This window comes from Mandrillus leucophaeus, unplaced genomic scaffold (genome assembly GCF_000951045.1).
Source record: "Mandrillus leucophaeus isolate KB7577 unplaced genomic scaffold, Mleu.le_1.0 Scaffold946, whole genome shotgun sequence".
Lineage (NCBI taxonomy): Eukaryota > Metazoa > Chordata > Mammalia > Primates > Cercopithecidae > Mandrillus > Mandrillus leucophaeus.
Genome location: NW_012110319.1, coordinates 103,518 through 109,443, shown reverse-complemented (window position 1 = coordinate 109,443; position 5,926 = coordinate 103,518). Strand labels below are relative to the sequence as shown.

Below are 5,926 nucleotides of genomic sequence, written 5' to 3'. Positions count from 1 at the left end.
TGTCTAGATTTCTGCCTGGATGGCATAATTTGGGTCCTCTCAGTGAAAACTATTTACCAACCCTAGATACCATACAATGCCACTCTACTCTGGGCCTTTGATGGTTGGGGGGATGAGAAGGGAGGTCTTTGTGTTTCAAAGAATCTTTTTCTAAACGGGCCTCTTTTCCCCAGTAGGACATCGGCCATGATTGGTGCCCACTTCTTGAGTGTGAATAATGACAGGAATTATCCTGAGACCCCCACAAAAGCCCAGTACATGGTCAAGGCCAGAGAAGCCCCAGAATGGGGGTCACAGGCATCAGGTGTCATAACTTGCCAATCTGCAGGATGTCTACACACTTACAGACAGACATGGTCTCGCAGGGCACCAGTGACTCTCAGTCATACACATAAATACATACTGAGGTACACAGACTTGTAAGTATTCTCCCTTTTCATCCCCTTGCCAATAAGGCCCAATCTGCACAGGCCCAAGGCCAAGTATCTCTCCCTCACATCGACTGACAGACACATGCACAAACACCTACACTCATCCTTACACATGGACTCACTCACACTGTACTTAGTCACACGTCTACATCCATTTACCCTTTTTTTTTTCTTTTTTTTGAGACAGAGTCTTGCTCTGTCGCCCAGGCTGGAGTGCAGTGGCGCGATCTCAGCTCACTGCAAGCTCCGCCTCTCAGGTTCACGCCATTCTCCTGCCTCAGCCTCCGGAGTAGCTGGGACTACAGGAGCCTGCCACCACGACTGGCTAATTTTTGTATTTGTAGTAAAGACGGGATTTCACCATGTTGGCCAGAATGGTCTCGATCTCCTGACCTTGTGATCCGCCTGCCTCGGCCTCCCAAAGTGCTGGGATTACAGGCGTGAGCCACCGCACCTGGCCTGTTTACTCTTGAACATAGGCATGCATGCATGACATACATTCACATGACATAATGCCCACGAATGACATACATTCACTCACAAACACAGGGGTACATACATGCATACCTTCACATGTCCACAGATTTTGTATCACACCCAAGGAGATGATGAACAAACATGGAGACAGAGAGGCAAGCTCCCAAATGTGTGCACACACACACCCAGACATGACCACATATATTTACACACTCACACACCTGTGTGGGTGTACTCACACACATAAACACCTAGATATGCACATGCTTGTAAATGACATGAAGTACAGATATGCAGACATTCCTAACACAGACTTGTACACACAAGTGGGCATGTTCACATGCACATAGACTTGTTCATTAATTCATTCTCATATGCATACAGTCAGACATGGAAATACAAATGTACTCACAAAACATGCTCACACTATCACAGCCAGATATGTACATCATGTACATTCCTACAAGTGCATACACCCATATGAGAAGCTACACAATAAAGAGGAATCATTTACACCTACATTCTCACAGATGGACTTGGACACAAAGGTATATTCACACACATGCACACATGGAAGTACACTCACATACACACAACTGTACATCCAGCCACACAAGAAGGATTGATCCACACTCATCACAGACACACACATCCTCACACACATCCTCTCTCTCTCTCACACACACACTTAAACACACTTATAGGCTGAGAGTGGCATGCATGGACATTACCTTATATTGTGTTCTACAACATATGCTCCAGAACAAAGATGCATTAACGCAAACACATACATGCAAATAATTAGAACTGTACAAACTGGCACATTCACACATATGAATATACCTCTGTGTATGCCTGTCTGAATGTACAGGCATACACACAGGCATATTCTCACACACACACACACACACACACACACACACACACACACGGATGTCTATGGACAGGCAGGCATATACAGACATGTTCAATGAAACACACACAGCCAGATGTTCACACATACTAGCATATACACTCACATATACACTCACAATCACTCACAGGCATATTCAAATACACATTCACACTCACTCAGAAATTCAGACAAAACACATAATGAGACATGCACATCCAAGAAGCTACTCATGCATGCCACAATCAGACATTTACTCACACATAACAGTGTACACACAAACACAATTAGACATATAGACAATGCACCATTTCACCTATGCACACAGCATTTTGCGTGTGTGTGTGTGTTTGTGTCCAGACAGGCATACACTCCCCCACACAGCCATACTCACATACACAATCAAATGTGCACACGTAGGCATACCCACAAAATAGATTTTCATTCACACACTCTCCCCTACCCATACAATTAGTTCTCCTTATACTAGTGTGCCCACCTACACTAACATTTCCCTAATCGGATGTGGACATAAAGGTTTGTCTATAGGTGATATACACTGGAACATGCACACATGGACATCTATATAATTTAAAATGCTGGATAACCCACATACAGACATTCACAGAAAGTCAAAAGACTACCCACACAAATGCAGGACAGACACACTCATATATACACACACACATATACACCCTCTCAAACATGCATGGACATGCACATATATGCCCTTACACTCAAAAACACACCCTTTAGATGCACCTACACTCATGAGCACACACCAGTATGCACAATCAGATACAACTAGGCATTCATCTAATTGGGCAAGCACACCCAGGCATTCTGAAACCCACACACTCATACACATACAACCAGACACATACACTCAAAGAAAAACTGATGCCACACACATATACAACCAGACATTCAACAGGCCTGATGGCTCAGAGAAAACACACCCACACTCAGGCTCAAAATCAAACATGCCCATTTGATCACCCAGACAGACATGCAAAGTCATGCCCACCCCACAGTACACACACAAGCCTACCCAGATACCCACACACTCACACGCATGCCATCACACGGCCTGCTCACACACATAGGTTCATACACAGCCACATTGCCCATGAAGAGACATGCACACACAAACTACACACTCAGCCACACATTTCCAGTAACATATATACACCCACGCTCGGGCCCAGAGGCCTCCAGACCACAGACCAGGTCCTCTCCCACACCAAATGCTTCTTCAGAAAAGTCTACTTTATGCCTCAAAGTCCCCCTCCCTGCCCCCACAGAGATGGTCTTCTGTGCCTCAGTCTTTCCCCATTCCTTCTCTTCCCTTGGTCACCAACCCCACACTCTGTGTCCCATCACATCTCCATACCCCAAAATCAGCCAGCAGACCCCATTCTTCCCCCATCCCAGGCTCTAGGTGAACAGCTCCCCGGGAGGCGTCCCTCACAGGTCTGGTTGCTGCATGGGCCACACCCCAGCTCTACCCGAAGCCCCATGATCTCAGGAGCTTCAGCCTCATCTCCAGGCCCTGCCAACCACTGACCACAGGCCAAACTCTTGCCAAGTCTCCCCTCAACAGGGAGACACATACATCACCAGGGCCAGGAAGGCTGCAGGCTGCAAGCCAGGCCTTTGCTGGCTCATGGGGGCTCAAGCCTCTGTGTGTGTATGCATGTGTGTGTGTGCACAAACAGGGACAAGTGCAGGGAAAGAAGCCTGGAGTGGGGTGGGCGAGGGAGGCTCTGCCCATAACCACTTATCATTCTCTACAAATGAGAAGTATTAACACAAGGCTTCTCCTGCCTCTCTTCCACTCCTCTCCATCTGCCCACTTGCTGCCCTCCCCAGATCTCTGCTGAGACCCTGGAGAAGAAGGACCTGTCCCTCCTCCAAGTAATCAATAACACTATTAATCATGAATAATCAGCAACAATATTGACCGTGAGCTTTGCTGACATTGCTTCAGTGCCACCTCGATGCGCATCTCTTACTTACATGCACCAACTCATTCAATGCCTACACACACCCATCAGGGAAGGGTTATCAGTCTCTTTGACAGATGGGAAAACTGAGGTTCAGTAAGTGGCATGCTTCCACTAAAGTTGCAGAGCTAGTAGTTGGGGGAAGTGTCCCTGGGAGGATCCATGTTCTGTATGTACCAGGCTTTCCTGCCCTTCCAGATATACAGACCTCTGGCTACTGGACACAAGGCCACAAGATCTGGGGGTTCCCAGACACAACATGGGCATCTGAAACAGAGACAGATAGCCTTGTGGTGGAGGCTGGGTCCCACACTGTAGGGACAACCATGTTGTTCCTGGCCCCTGCAGGTTGTCATGGGCTTGATCTTTGCCCCCACAGAACCATCAGGCAGCCTAGGGCCTGGAAGTGCTCCCCACTACCACCTCACCGTCCTTTAGCCCTACAGTGGCTTCCTCCCTCTAGCTGGGAATCGGCAACATCTTCAGTGGTGAGTGAGCAAAACTCTGCTACCTGTAGGGAGAGACGGAGGAGGGGTGCAGTGGTGGAGGAAGGAAGGAAGGAAAGGAGGAAAGAAGGAATGGGGGGTGGTCTGGGCTGGGAGCAGCTTCTCTGTCATGTCTACCCACCTGCTTGCTACCCAGGTGCACACATGCACACACACACACACACACACACACACACACACCCTGCCAGCAGGCCAAGGATCCTGGAAGAGAGTGGAGGAGGGAGAGGGAGAGGAGCAGCCGCAAGAGGCTGAGCCTGCCCAGGGTGCAGGCATTGTAAAGGGAACACGGCCGGGATCCCAGGCATCCTTTCCACAGCCAGCACACAAGGAAAGATTAACACAGCCTCATGCCCAAACGCAACCATGATGATAAAAACAGACCCTGTGAGGGGAAACAGGTGGTGGTTCCCTTTTTCATGGGACATTTGGGACTGGGGAAGATGGGGGTAAGATGAGGAGTCCCCAGGCTTGGGTGCCAAGGAGCCCCTGTGATGGAGCAGAAAGAGACTAACAGAGTCAGAGAGAGACGGAGAGCATGGCAGTGATGGAGACTCTGAAGTATGTGTGGGGAGACAGAACAGAAGTCCCAGCCCCCAATCCTTGGTGGAGGGATGCTGACTGCTTACCTGGGCTCTCTCAGCAGGGATGTCTTAGAATCCACGATGGGGACTCAAGCTGTCTCACCCAGGTAAATCACAGCCCGGGCCACATTGTGGGACCCTCAGTGATCTGGCGGCCAGTGACACTTCTGCTTCTGTTGCCGTGGATACAGCCGGGCTGGTCTAAATCGCAGGCATCAGGGAAAGCAGGCACCGGAGGGGTGCACTGGGTAGGGCTAGGGGTGTTGGGGAACACCAGGTGGGCAGTACACAGCCTTGGGGTGCCCAACTAGCTGGCAGGTGGGGGTCCCGGCAGGTGCTTCCTCCACTATACACTCCCACCCCCATCTTCATGCTACTGCCAAGCTGGGAGGGGGGCCAGTGCTGGCCCCTGCTACCCGTCTGCCTGCCTGGCTGCCGGTCCCCCTACTCCCCCCACCTCCCCCTCCGTCTGCCTGCTGGCCGCCGCCTTTTGTCCTCAGAAGACACGGTCCCCGCGGGGCCTCTGCCAAGCCTCCAGCAGATGCTCAGGGTCCGGGGCTCCTCCCTGGGAGCACACGGGCCATGGCCTGGGAGAGCCCCAGATTGGGGGGGCTCTCATCCAGGCTCACCCCGCTCCCCGGGCCTGGCGGGGATGGGGAAGAGGTGCAGGTCCACAGCCAGAGGCAGCAGCAGAGGTGGTGTTGGGGAGGGGATGGACGCCAGAAAGAGGGGGTGGGGTGGAGAGAGAGGCTGGCCTGATAGCTGTGTCCCGGGTTTTAGATCCGGGTTGAGGAGGGTGGCTCAGAGCATCCGAGGGGGGTCCTCATGCAAAACGAGGGCACTAAGGGACTGCCGGAGGGACCCTCTTGGCCTGGGAACCACCCCGGTGCACACAAATCCAGGTCCCACGATGCTGGGGACACCCATCCTGGATAGAGCATCAGTGGGGAATCTGGGGCCCTAAGCTGGACCCCATCAGGCCTGTCCGTCCCCCCTCTCCTCGATTTGCACGGTCCCTGCCTCAGGGGCGGGC

The 5,926-nt window shown here is 51.3% G+C and overlaps 1 protein-coding gene across 2 annotated transcripts in view; it reads right to left on the bottom strand.

The window, feature by feature from the left end:
• Positions 1-5,655, bottom strand: part of GPR173 (G protein-coupled receptor 173) — a 33,679-nt gene extending 28,024 nt beyond the window's left edge. For both annotated transcript variants that reach the window (XM_011970349.1, XM_011970350.1), the window contains exon 1: positions 4,939-5,655. The gene's annotated coding sequence lies outside the window, so the exon portion shown is untranslated. The remainder of the gene's footprint in view (positions 1-4,938) is intronic.
• Between the last annotated feature and the right edge of the window lie 271 nt (positions 5,656-5,926).